Source organism: Staurois parvus, unplaced genomic scaffold (assembly GCF_062004578.1).
Source record: "Staurois parvus isolate SC_StPar_1 unplaced genomic scaffold, SC_StPar_1.0 ptg000750l, whole genome shotgun sequence".
Lineage (NCBI taxonomy): Eukaryota > Metazoa > Chordata > Amphibia > Anura > Ranidae > Staurois > Staurois parvus.
In genome coordinates this window covers 335,869-350,652 of record NW_028318546.1, presented here as the reverse complement: position 1 = coordinate 350,652, position 14,784 = coordinate 335,869, and the positions used below count along the sequence as shown (strand labels likewise).

The 14,784-nt window shown below is 42.9% G+C and overlaps 1 long non-coding RNA gene across 1 annotated transcript in view; it reads right to left on the bottom strand.

Moving 5' to 3' along the window:
* Positions 1-14,784, bottom strand: part of LOC149445008 (uncharacterized) — a 244,692-nt gene that overhangs the window by 118,132 nt on the left and 111,776 nt on the right. The window lies entirely within an intron of this gene.

Sequence of the window (14,784 nt, the reverse complement as noted above, 5' to 3'; positions counted from 1 at the left end):
AGTATGTGAGGCCCTAGCTTCATGACTTCTCCCAGAGCTAATTGGAGCCAGGAGTGAGCCAACCTTGACTCCAATCAGTGTGTTGATATTGGATGTGTTGCTGACAGCTGTCCTGCCCTTAAAAACACACACCTGTTTTGGGCTTACTGGTTTCAAGAAGCACTGTCTGATGTGAACCATGCCTCGCAGAAAAGAGCTCTCAGAAGACCTACGATCGTTGACTTGCATGAAGCTGGAAAGGGTTACAAAAGCATCTCCAAAAGCCTTGATGTTCATGTGTCCACGGTAAGACGGACTGTCTACAAATGGAGAAAGTTTAGCACTGTTGCTACTCTCCCTAGGCGTGGTCGTCCTGTAAAAATGACTGCAAGAGCACAGCGCAGAATGCTGCATGAAGTAAAGAAGAATCCCAGAGTGTCAGCTAAAGACCTACAGAAATCTCTGGCACATGCTAACATTTTTGTTGACACATCTACAATAAGGAAAACATTAAACAAGAATGGAGTACATGGGAGGACACCATGGAGGAAGCCATTGCTGTCCAAAAAGAATATTGTAGCACGTTTGAAGTTTGCAAAAGAGCACCTGGATGTTCCACGGCACTACTGGCAAAATATACTGTGGACAGATGAAACCAAGATTGAGTTGTTTGGGAAGAACACACAACACTGTGTGTGGAGACAAAAAGGCACAGCACACCAACATCAAAACCTCATCCCCACTGTAAAACATGGCAGAGGGAGCATCATGGTGTGGGGCTGCTTTGCTGCCTCAGGGCCTGGACGGATTGTTGTCATTGATGGGAAAATGAATTCCAGAGTTTATCAAGACATTTTGCAGGAAAATGTACGACCATCTGTCCGCCAACTGAAGCTCCACAGAGGATGGGTGATGCAACAAGACAATGACCCAAAGCATACAAGTAATTCAACAAAACAATGGCTGCAACAGCACAGAATACACCTTCTGGAGTGGCCCAGTCAGAGTCCTGACCTCAACCCGATTGAAATGCTGTGGCATGACCTTAAGAGAGCGATTCACACCAGACATCCCAAGAATATTGCTACACTGAAACAGTTTTGTGAAGAGGAGTGGTCCAAAATTACTCCAGATCGTTGTGCAGGTCTGATCTGCAACTACAGGCAACGTTTGGTTGAGGTTATTGCTGCCAAAGGAGGGTCAACCAGTTATTAAGTCCAAAGGTTCACATACTTTTTCCTCCCTGCACTGTGAATGTTTACATGTTATGTGCAATTAAACCATGACAACATCTAATGTTTGTGTAGTATTATGTTCAGCAGACTGTGTTCTTCTATTGTTGTGACTTAGATGACGTTCAGAGCACATTTTATGCCCAATTCATGCAAAACTCCACGTAATCCCAAGGGGTTCACATACTTTTTCTTGCAACTGTAAGTTATACTTGTAATGCCCTCCAGTTTAGTTAGGTAGGTTTTGATGTTTTCTGTTTTTAGATAGAGGCTGAGTAGCAGCCTGGGATGAGTCAGCCTGGGGGTGAGGCAGGAGTTTACCTCAGACCTCAGGACAGGCTGAGAGGTTCTACAGGTCAAGACCTCTGGAGCGCTCCCACCCTTCCAGAAACTGCAGAACTTTGTGAAACGGGAGGAGAAGGGGAGGAAGCCCAGATCTGCATGTTTGAAGGACTTTGGTCAATCCCCTGGCTGAAGGCTAGCCATGGTGACCAGGACAACCCTCAAATACGACAGAGCCTGGGGAGAGAGGGGAGCCAGGTGGGAGATGGTTAGGGAGAAGGCTGGAGTGTGGAGCCTGGGAGGGGGCACCAGAGAGGGGAGACTACCTACAGGCAGGATGCTGGATGGGAGGATCTCTACTGCCTCAATGTCTCCTTCAGAAGACAGCCTATTAGCAGGGAAGGAGCCAGCCCAGAGTAAGGCCTGAAAGCAGCCACCAACCCACCACGTCAGCAGGCAAGGACAGTGTGAGTACTCCTACACCCCTTGGGCCAGATGAGGGGAGATGGTGGTCAGGTTCAATATCCAACTAGTCTTCAGCCAGGACAGCTTAATTGTAAGCTCTTGGGATTCCCTTGCCTAGGGAATAGCGACAGCACAGCTGGGTGAAGAGAATGATTCATCTGGGTTCTGAGGAGGTACACCAAAAAGGGACAGTGCTATATTTTTGGTTAGTTCACAGTTTTATTGTTAAGTTCATCCTCACGTTCTGCAGTTCCTTGGGCATCCCATATACCCCTAGACCCCATCCGTGTTGTTAACCCCTTACTAAAAAAAACAAAAAAAAACAGCTCAATTACTGTATAACGGACTCTAAAAGTACAATTGTGCAAAAATGCATGTTGCCTGGCAGTGCAAAGCTTAGAGGAACCAAATCACATCCAGCAGCCCTTACCAGGGTAGTACTACATACTTTAAGGGGGTACAAGTCTGAAAACCTTGCACATGCTTGTGTCCTCTATATTGCACTGTAAATTCTGTAGATACCGCAGTGGCAAATAGCAAGGACCATCCTGCACTTGTCAGAATCGAGGAATTTTTGGGATTTTCTTTTTTCTGAATAAGTCCCTTGACGTCTGCAGCAGACTTCAGTGTCAGATGCCATAGTAGACTGTCTTCCTGTTTTCTCTTCCCAGTGCAGATGGCTGAGAAAAACTCCCTTTTTAAATGCATCCCAGCCGCCTACACACAGGGAAAGAACAATGAACACATTAACACCCAATGAAGATATATAAACAATTCTTAAATGCTTACTGTACCCTGCCACAGGCAGTTGTAAGCAGGATGATGTCTTGTAGAGAAAATGTCAGACGTGACTGACAGGCCAGACTGAAGGAAACAATTGAATCATGTGTCATGTCTCCATAGCATCTAGACATGGAATTTCTCAAACATAGTGCTATCACTTCCCAGTTAATAAGCAATGCACAGTAATGTGGTACTGTAAGGGATGCCTAGCAGATGGAGATGCTCATTCCTTGTACGTGATCTTCCCTTCTGCTAGAATGTATTCCTTGCCTTGTGAGGGGGTGGGATATGAAATGTTACATTCAGCCTTAAAGCTCAACTCCAGGCAGATATAAAAGACACACATTAATGCAGTTCTGTATTTATAATACACCATTCATTGTATTTTTTTAATGCAAGCAGTGCAAGTACCTGAATTTGAATTGGCAACTAAGTGGAAACAACCAAGAACAACAGCAACTCAACCATGAAGTGGTAGACCACATAAAATGACAGAGCGAGGTCAGCGCATGCTGAAGCGCAGTGCGCAAAAATCATCAACTGTTTGCAGAGTCAATAGCTAAAGACCTCCAAACTTTGTGTGGCCTTCAGATTAGCACAACAACAGTGCATAGAGAGCTTCATGGAATGGGTTTCCATGGCCAAACAACTGCATCCAAGGCTTACATCACCAAGTACAATGAAAAGCATTGGATGCAGTGGTGTAAAGCACACCATCACTGGATTCTAGAGCAGTGGAGACGTGTTTTCTGAAGTTACCAATCTCTCTGGCAATCCAATGGACATGTCTAGGTTTAGCGGTTGCCAGGAGAATGGTACTTGCCTGACTGCATTGTGCCAAGTGAAAAGTTTGGTGGAGGGGGGATTATGGTGTGGGGTTGTTTTTTGGGAGTTGGGCTTGGCCAGTGAAGGAAACTCTTAAGGCATCAGTATACCAAGACATTTTGGACAATTTCATGCTCTCAACTTTGTAGGAACAGTATGGAGATGACCCCTTGCTGTTCCAAGATGACTGCGCCAAAGATCCAGGTATCTTTTATAATAACACACACTATTTTATGCTACACATAATAAAATGAACGCATCCTGTTTTTAAATGTTAAATAGCAATTGTGCTTTTGCATTTACATATATATATGTATACATGTTTATTCTATGGATTCTCTCTGTATAAAACATTTTTTTTGGTACATGTTTTATATACAGTGGGGATCGAAAGTTTGGGCACCCCAGCTAAAAATTTGTATTAATGTGCATAAAGAAGCCAAGGAAAGATGGAAAAATCTCCAAAAGGCATCAAATTACAGATTAGACATTCTTATAATATGTCAACAAAAGTTAGATTTTATTTCCATCATTTACACTTTCAAAATAGCAGAAAACAAAAAAATGGCGTCTGCAAAAGTTTGGGCACCCTGCAGAATTTATAGCATGCACTGCCCCTTTTGCAAAGCTGAGACCTGCCAGTGTCATGGATTGTTCACAATCATCGTCTGGGAAGACCAGGTGATGTCAATCTCAAAGGTTTTAAATGCCCAGACTCATCTGACCTTGCCCCAACAATCAGCACCATGGGTTCTTCTAAGCAGTTGTCTAGAAAACTGAAACTGAAAATAGTTGACGCTCACAACGCTGGAGAAGGCTATAAGAAGATAGCAAAGCGTTTTCAGATGTCAGTATCCTCTGTTCGGAATGTAATTAAGAAATGGCAGTCATCTGGAACAAGGGAAGTTACAGCAAGATCTGGAAGACCAAGAAAAATATCAGACAGAACAGCTCGCAGGATTGTGAGAAAAACAATTCAAAACCCACGTTTGACTGCGCGATCCCTCCAGAAAGATCTGGCAGACACTGGAGTTGTGGTACACTATTCCACTATAAAGAGATACTTGTACAAATATGGTCTTCATGGAAGAGTCATCAGAAGAAAACCTCTTCTACGTCCTCACCACAAAAATCATCATTTGAACTTTGCAAATAAACATATAGACAAGCCTGATGCATTTTGGAAACAAGTTCTGTGGACCGATGAGGTTAAAATTGAACTTTTTGGCCGGAATGAGCAAAGGTACGTTTGGAGAAGAAGGGGCACAGAATTTAATGAAAATAAATAACCTCTGTCCAACTGTTAAGCATGGGGTTGGATCAATCATGCTTTGGGGTTGTGTTGCAGCCAGTGGCACAGGGAACATCTCACAAGTAGAAGGAAAAATGGATTCAATAAAATTTCAGCAAATTTTGGATGGTAACTTGATGCCATCTGTGAAAAAGCTGAAATTAAAGAGAGGATGGCTTCTACAAATGGATAATGATCCTAAACACACCTCGAAATCCACGGGGATTACATCAAGAGGCGTAAACTGAAGGTTTTGCCATGGCCTTCACAATCTCCTGACCTCAACATAATTGAAAATCTATGGATAGACCTTAAAAGAGCAGTGCGTGACAGACAGCCCAGAAATCTCAAAGAACTGGAAGACTTTTGTAAGGAAGAATGGGCAAAGATACCTCAAACAGGAATTGAAAGACTCTTGGCTGGCTACAAAAAGCGTTTACAAGCTGTGATACTTGCCAAAAGGGGCAGTACAAGATATTAACTCTGCAGGGTGCCCAAACTTTTACAGACGTCATTTTTTTGTTTTCTGTTATTTTGAAAGTGTAAATGATGGAAATAAAATCTAACTTTTGTTGACATATTATAAGAATGTCTGATCTGTAATTTGATGCCTTTTGGAGATTTTTCCATCTTTCCTTGGCTTCTTTATGCACATTAATACAAATTTTTAGCTGGGGTGCCCAAACTTTCGATCCCCACTGTATATACCTTTTCTGTATGAGATTTTGTACATTATTTTTATTATTATTATTACTATATGTATTGTCATGAGTATTTTCATGTGTATTGCTATGCTCATCTACAGTATCACCACCTGTTATACCATTATGATTCATGTTAGTTTGAGGGGAATTTGTATATGTATTTGGTTTTTTTTTGGGCTCTGATGAAGAAGGAAGCACCCTTCGAAATGCATTAGCCTTCACCCCCCCCCTTTTTGATTTACCTGTAACCCTGTTTGGATTATGGTTACTTATGCCTGTTATACCATCACTTTGTGAGTATATTTCCTTAATAATAAAATTAGTCACTATGTATTGAGGTAATGCGCAAGGTTTGTGTGCTCTTTCTTTCATCTTCTCCAACATGACTGCGCACCAGTGCACAAAGCAAGGTCCATAAAGACATGGATGAGTGAGTTTGGGGTGGAGGAACTTGAGTTGAAGCTGTTATAACTGCAAAGGGTGGGCCAACTCAATATTGAACCCTACGGACTAAGACAGGGATGCTATTAAAGTTCATGTGCGTGTAAAGGCAGGTGTCCCAATACTGTTGGCAATATAATACATTTCCTGTGTCCTCCAATAGACAAGAAAAAGATTTTACAGCCAATATAAAGATCTTGTTTTTCATTTCCTTGTTTTGCATTGACAGCCAATTCAAATGCATGAGAGCCTGTAGCCTGATGAATTCCCTGTGCAGCAGAGCTTAGGCTGGGGGAGAAGAAAGCAGCACCAGGAGCCAATATATTATGCTGCAGTGCAAACAGCATGCTGATAGGAGGAGAGAACAGAGTGACAAATAGAGGAGCTAATCACCATTCTGCTTCTCTTTTCAGTGTCCAGTCACAAGCCTTTACATGTTACAAAGTTAAGTTGGCCATAGATGGACTAAATTAAGATTCGATCCATCTATGGGCAGGCAGGTTGTACTGAAGTTGATCCATCGAACCACTTCAGTACAACCTGCCTGTTGGATTTTGTGCATGTGATCACTGCTGGCAGCTATAATCGGCCATAATCTATGGCTTGCCTTACAGAAGGAAAAATCAGGTCTGGCTGCCTTGACAGGGCTGTGATGTGTGGCAGAACAGTGTACATCTCAGAACTGCATGGACAGAAATGCAGATCGTTTGGCAGGTAAAACAGCCCCCTAAGTATTTTATCTGTGTATTTAGCTGTTTACCTGGATTTTAGGTTTAAGTTATATATAGAATTGTAAAGCACTGCACAAACTGTTGGAACTATATAAATACTGAATAATAATAATAATAAGTATCAGCATTATAGTATCCAATGCTGTTCATCACTTCCGGTAGTTTTCAACTGTCCCAATGTCATATATTCGTTGTATAACATTCTTATGGCTCCTATCACCTGAGTGGTCTGATCTGCCTGTTGCGGGACCTGAGTGGTGGCAATGGAAAAGTGGGTTGCACCTGGACCACGCTGGATCCCCTGGGTGGGTGAGTGTCAGAACTGAGGACAACCCAGCATCAGGTACATGGAGATTAAACGAATTGAAATGGATTGTAACGTTCCTTTTTAACCTCTTGCTGATCACATAACTCATATGTGTGATGGCAAAGAGGGTAGCCTTTTATGCCCAGGTGTCACACTTATGCCTCCATGGATGGCCAAGGTGTCTGTTGAGAGTGTGCTCACTGCACGCTCTCAGCACAGTGCCTTCAGAGTCTTCAGATGTCTCTATTGGCAAGGTGAGATTGTACACCGAGCCAACTGTCAGTGAGTAATTGGGAAATATTGCTAGCAAGCAGGGAAAGAGTTTTTTGGCAGAAGTGTGAAAAAAGACTTTAATTTTGTTGTAACATGCTGTGGATATGGTGCATTTTTACATAAACTTAGAATACTGAGATGATGTATCAATCTACCCACAAGTGGATAGGAAATCTCTCCGCAGGCCTGCCTTACCTTGTTAGTGGGATAAAAGAATGAAATAATGATCAGTGATAAAAGTGATGCTTCCACACTGACAAGCAATGACAAGGCTTTCCCCCTCTGTAATTACACCTTCCACTGCAGGTCAGAGCTGTGCTCAGTGACTGATGCCTACAGTGATTGACTAGGCGCTCCCAGTTCAAATGTAACCCAATATTTCTCTTTTTCCGGTGAACGATTGCTCCTATCCCAGACTTGCACATGGATAATAATTCACAAAATGATCTCGGCAGGAAGAGGCAAGTCTCCAGCTGTCCTGGAATTCTAAGTGATCCCTATAGAATTTCTCTGATTACCTGGGACTCGTTGGAGCTTGAGAGATGGGCTAGGGCTATGCTGTTCAGGAAAACCAACATTCTCTCTCTCCATTCATATTTTCACTTAACAATTCATCACTGGGGCCAAGATCCAGATCTTCAAAGAATAAAGTTATGGAGAGATGACACAGTTTTCAAAAAAAGATTTAAAACTCATCAACCCAGAACTGAGATATCATTTAAATAGGCCTGCATGATGTAACCAACCAAATATTTAAAGCTGAAGTTTAGCGATGGCAGCTTTTACATGGTTCCATCCAACTTGGGCCAATGTAAGTATGCATGTGCAATACCTAAGGGATCCCTGTGGAGGGTGGAAATCACTGTAGTAGGCACTGCTACTACAGGCAGTAGGCACAGCTACTATAGGAAGTAGGCACCACTACTACAGGCAGTAGGTATCACTACTACAGGCAGTAGGCACAGCTACTATAGGACGTAGGCACCATTACTACAGGCAGTAGGCATCGCTACTACAGGCAATAGGCACCACTAATATAAACTGTGATATAATTATACAAAATGACATATAAAATAACCACAAATAATAGCACTACCCTTAAGAAAAATAAATAAATACATAAATCATTAAATCCACCACCAAATAAGTGCATAAATGTGATAAGACATATATCAAATTAAGGATCCTCATAGAGTCCATTCAATAAAGTCCATGCGCAAAAAATTGCTTATGAACCTCAACAAATGAAGCTATGAAGTTTTCCTTCACCAGTGAAAATTCAGTGTGTTAACACCCCATCAAATTGAACACTCACCGAAAGCTGGTGATAAACCAGCATATCAGTGTTACCAGCACTCCTCTGCTCAGCTCCAGTTTAGAAATATCTAGACAGCTCTATATAGTACATGCAGATATAAAAGATACTCGCCATAGTGCAATAACGTATAAGAAATTTTATTAAAATACTCCCCCCATAAAATACACTCACATTGAGTACAAAAATATCCAGCATTTGTATAAAAATGCAACACAAGAGCTTCCAGCCCTCTCAGCAGCGTCTCACCAGCCTGCCTGCAATCAAGATGGCGTTGATTTGGCGTGCGTTGTGACATCACTGACAAACCACACCCTAACGCGTTTCGTCATACGACTTCATCCGAGGGAGTGGCAAACAATACGTGGAGCGTGCTTATAAAGCACCGCCTCCTATCTCATTGGTCACTTAAAATAACAACACCTGAAGGCATGCATATTCAATGAGTACTACAGGCACCTAGATCAATTTACTGAGCTAACCACACAGCATAACCGCACAACATCGCCATCTTGTGTCTGAATAATAGAAGGCAATTATAATAAAAAATAGGCACCACTACTACAGGCAGTAGGCACAGCTACTATAGGAAGTAGGCACCATTACTACAGGCAGTAGGCATCGCTACTACATGCAATAGGCACCACTAATACAGGCAGTAGGCATCACTACTACAGGAAATAGGCAACACTACTACAGGCAATAGGCACAGCTACTATAGGAAGTAGGCACCACTACTACAGGCAGTAGGCGTCACTACTACAGGCAATAGGCACAGCTACTATAGGAAGTAAGGACCACTACTACAGGCAGTAGGCGTCGCTACTACAGGCAATAGGCACAGCTACTACAGGACGAAGGCACCACTCATATCATTTAATTAGGCCTGCATGATGTAACCAACCAAATATTTAAAGCTGAAATTTAGCGATGGCAGCAATGTAAGTATGCATGTGCAATACCTAAGGGATCCCTGTGGAGGGTGGAAATCACTGTAGTAGGCACTGTTACTACAGGCAATAGGCACCACTACTACAGGCAGTAGGCACAGCTACTATAGGAAGTAGGCACCACTACTACAGGCAGTAGGCATCGCTACTACAGGCAGTAGGCACAGCTACTATAGGAAGTAGGCACCATTACTACAGGCAGTAGGCATCACTACTACAGGCAGTAGGCATCACTACTACAGGCAATAGGCACCACTACTACAGGCAGTATGCATCGCTACTACAGGAAATAGGCACCACTACTACAGGCAGTAGGCACAGCTACTATAGGAAGTAGGCACCATTACTACAGGCAGTAGGCATCACTACTACAGGCAGTAGGCATCACTACTACAGGCAATAGGCACCACTACTACAGGCAGTATGCATCGCTACTACAGGAAATAGGCACCACTACTACAGGCAGTAGGCATCGCTACTACAGTAAATAGGCACCACTACTACAGGCAGTAGGCACAGCTACTATAGGAAGTAGGCACCATTACTACAGGCAGCAGGCATCACTACTACAGGCAGTAGGCATCACTACTACAGGCAATAGGCACAGCTACTATAGGAAGTAGGCACCATTACTACAGGCAGTAGGCATCACTACTACAGGCAGTAGGCATCACTACTACAGGCAATAGGCACCACTACTACAGGCAGTATGCATCGCTACTACAGGAAATAGGCACCACTACTACAGGCAGTAGGCACAGCTACTATAGGAAGTAGGCACCATTACTACAGGCAGTAGGCATCACTACTACAGGCAGTAGGCATCACTACTACAGGCAATAGGCACCACTACTACAGGCAGTATGCATCGCTACTACAGGAAATAGGCACCACTACTACAGGCAATAGGCACCACTACTACAGGCAGTATGCATCGCTACTACAGGAAATAGGCACCACTACTACAAGCAGTAGGCACAGCTACTATAGGAAGTAGGCACCATTACTACAGTCAGTAGGCATCGCTACTGCAGGCAGTAGGCATTGCTACTACAGGCAATAGGCACCACTACAACAGGCAGTAGGCATCGCTACTACAGGAAATAGGCACCACTACTACAGGCAGTAGGCATCGCTACTACAGTAAATAGGCACCACTACTCCAGGCAGTAGGCACAGCTACTATAGGAAGTAGGCACCATTACTACAGGCAGTAGGCATCGCTACTACAGGCAATAGGCACCACTACTACAGGCGGTAGGCATCGCTACTACAGAAAATAGGCACCACTACTACAGGCAATAGGCACCACTACTACAGGCAGTATGCATCGCTACTACAGGAAATAGGCACCACTACTACAAGCAGTAGGCACAGCTACTATAGGAAGTAGGCACCATTACTACAGGCAGTAGGCATCGCTACTACAGGCAGTAGGCATTGCTACTACAGGCAATAGGCACCACTACAACAGGCAGTAGGCATCGCTACTACAGGAAATAGGCACCACTACTACAGGCAGTAGGCATCGCTACTACAGTAAATAGGCACCACTACTACAGGCAGTAGGCACAGCTACTATAGGAAGTAGGCACCATTACTACAGGCAGTAGGCATCGCTACTACAGGCAATAGGCACCACTACTACAGGCGGTAGGCATCGCTACTACAGAAAATAGGCACCACTACTACAGGCAATAGGCACAGCTACTATAGGAAGTAGGCACCACTACTACAGGCAGTAGGCATCGCTACTACAGGCAATAGGCACAGCTACTACAGGAAGTAGGCACCACTACTACAGGAAGTAGGCACCGCTACTACAGGAAGTAGGCACAGCTACTACAGGAAGTAGGTATCACTACTACAGGCAATAGGCACAGCTACTATAGGAAGTAGGCACCACTACTACAGGCAGTAGGCTTCGATACTACAGGCAATAGGCACAGCTACTACAGGAAGTAGGCACCACTACTACAGGCAGTAGGCATCAATACTACAGGCAATAGACGAAGCTACTACAGGAAGTAGGCACCACTACTACAGGAAGTAGGCATCACTACTACAGGAAGTAGGCATCACTACTACAGGAAGTATTCGCAGCTACTATAGGAAGTAAGCATCACTACTAAAGAAATAGGCACCGCTACTACAAGCAGCCACATGGCATGGAACCAATAAGCTAGTATTTTTCCACTTTTGCAGTCAAATTTGAGAAAACATCACTATAAACTATGTCTGTTATGTGTTCACATTTACACAGCATACATACATTTTTTTAAGTATTTCTTATGTTTTAGATGTTTCTAAGGAGAAAGTGTCATGACTGATTCTCAAGCTGGACATCAACAATTCATTTTATTTCTCTATCAATGCTATACAGCAGAGGTCTCCAAACTTTCTATACAAAGGGCCAGTTTACTATCTTTCAGACTTTAGGAGGGCCGGGCCAGTGTGAGTAGAAAATATTTTAGCATTAGTGGGACTAAACAATGTCCCATCTTTGGTATTAGGGTGAGAAATAGTGCATTGTAGGTGTCAATTGGGAGAATAGTGCCTTTTATTAGAGAGAGGAATAATGCCCCAAGGGCCAGATAAAGATAAGCAAACGGCCACATCTGGCCCCAGGGCTGCAGTTTGGAGACCCCTGCTATACAACATGGGTGAATTAATCCTATTATTGAACTGTTTTATTATGATAGCCAATGGTGGCTGTCAGAATATTTTAAGAGTGCCTGCATCTGATTGGATGCGGCCTTTGTTCGACCAATCATTTTCCAGCGGGCTACGTCAAGGCAAAACAGATGCAAATCGCTCATTGTATGGTGACTTTTGTTTTGAAATGGAATGACAGTTTAACCTGTCACACCCTACTATGCCACAGGCTATACCACAGGGGTTCCATGGTGACAGGCAAAATGTACACAGCTCTGAACATTGAACAGGACACTTCCAAAATATGGTATTATCTCCATTGCCAGAGGAAACAAATGCATTGTTTACTCTCCATACCCTGATCCTTGCCAACATTATGTTTAATTCCATGGTACAGGTACTTCTAACATGGGATACTTTGCAGCTTCGCTACCTGCCTGGGGCTTTGCAGCACGGTCTTTCTCCATCTTTCTTAACAGGCAAGACTAGGTGATATATTTTCATGGCTACAGCTTTACCAAAAAGCCTTTTTGTAAGCAATTTATTCAATAAGAGGGTAATCACCCACTCACTTTCTGATTACCTGTATCTGCACAAACACTGTGATTAATCCCTTCTGGTGCCCACATTAACTTAGCCCCTGAAGAGTGACCCTGAAAATAGAAGATTTACACTTATCAGTGGGAATAATTGATCATACAGGCAAAGATGAGTGCTTCTTATGAGTCTTTTACTAACCAAACGTTTGCTTGTAGTAAAGATAGTTCGTAGAATTTCTCTGTATTTAACCCAATTGCTAACATTTCTTTGCAAGTTAGTGTCGGCTCTGATGTCTTCTGGTGGTGTATATGTAGTCAGTACTGATGTCTTCTGGTGCTGTGTCTGTAGTCGGTTCTGATGTCTTCTGGTGGTGTATATGTAGTCAGTACTGATGTCTTCTGGTGGTGTGTATGTAGTCGGTTCTGATGTCTTCTGGTGGTGTATATGTAGTCAGTACTGATGTCTTCTGGTGGTGTGTATGTAGTCGGTACTGATGTCTTCTGGTGGTGTGTATGTAGTCGGTAATGGTGTCTCCTGGTGGTGTATATGTAGTCAATACTGATGTCTTCTGGTGGTGTGCATGTAGTCAATACTGATGTCTTCTGGTGTTGAGTATGTAGCTGTAATTGATGTCTTCTGGTGGTGTGTATGTAGTCAATACTGATGTCTTCTGGTGGTGTGTATGTAGTTGGTACTGATGTCTTCTGGTGGTGTGTATGTAGTCGGTTCTGATGTCTTCTGGTGGAGTGTATGTAGTCGGTTCTGATGTCTTCTGGTGGTGTGTATGTAGTCAGTTCTGATGTCTTCTGGTGGTGTGTATGTAGTCAGTACTGATGTCTTCTGGTGGTGTGTATGTAGTCAGTACTGATGTCTTCTGGTGGTGTGTATGTAGTCAGTAATGATTTCTTCTGGTGGTGTGTATGTATTCAGTACTGATGTCTTTTGGTCGTGTGTATGTAGTCAGTACTGATGCCTTCTGGTGGTTTGTATGTAGTCAATCATGATGCCTTCTGGTTGTTTGTATGTAGTCGGTCATGATGCTTTCTGGTGTTGTGTAGGTAGTCAGTACTGACACCTGTGACAAATTCAAATATATATTTGTATATTCAACACTTTTACTTTTCATCACTTTTCAACACTTTTACTGTATGGCGATACTGTTGCATCAAATTCATAAATACTGCCATATCAGTAATAGGGATAGTGGAGATAAATAAGACCTCTTTCATATTGAAGTACATTACTGAGTGTATCAAGCGTGTAATTATTGTGTTGCCTCTTTGAGACAAATTTTCATCAAAACTTGTCTTCAAGTTCCTCTGGAACTGATTTTTATTGCAATGCCATTACTTCCCCAACTCTTCCAAATAGCTTCTCTGTCACTCTGGCACTTCGCAGGAGAGATGCAGGATATTCATATACACATTAGAGATACAAACATGAATCTGTAGCAAGTTCTGCCAGACCAACAGACATGTCTAAAGAGTGTCTATGACACTCTTTATAAATTTCAGGAATTATCTTGTGTGACATGAGTAGTTTCATGGAAGTGTGCCCATGTACTGGTGGTCCTGGTGCTCAAGGGTGATCAATGACCATAGTTAGGTAGAATGACTACCTATATGACCAGCCGGGCAAAGGGTTCTGCAGCTTTAGCATGGCCTAACTTCTCATGTATCCTGGCAAGATCTCTTACATTATTCCCAGTAGCTGTACATCGCACTTTATCTTTAAGGCTTGGTTCACATTACTGCAATGCAATTTAGATTTTCAGTGCCACTTTGTAGTGTGACTTTGTTACAACTTGGTTGCATTTTGGCTGTGATTTGCATATCTTGTGGGGACAAATCACATTGAAAATTGCACCAAAGTAGTACAGGAACCTTTTCCAAAATGGCACAACTCAGAATTGCGTTGATATGAACGGGCATTATTGAAGGCAATGTGATTTCCATTGTCATTTGATTCTGTGCAACTGAAATTGCATCTAAAAATTGCACTAGTGTGAACC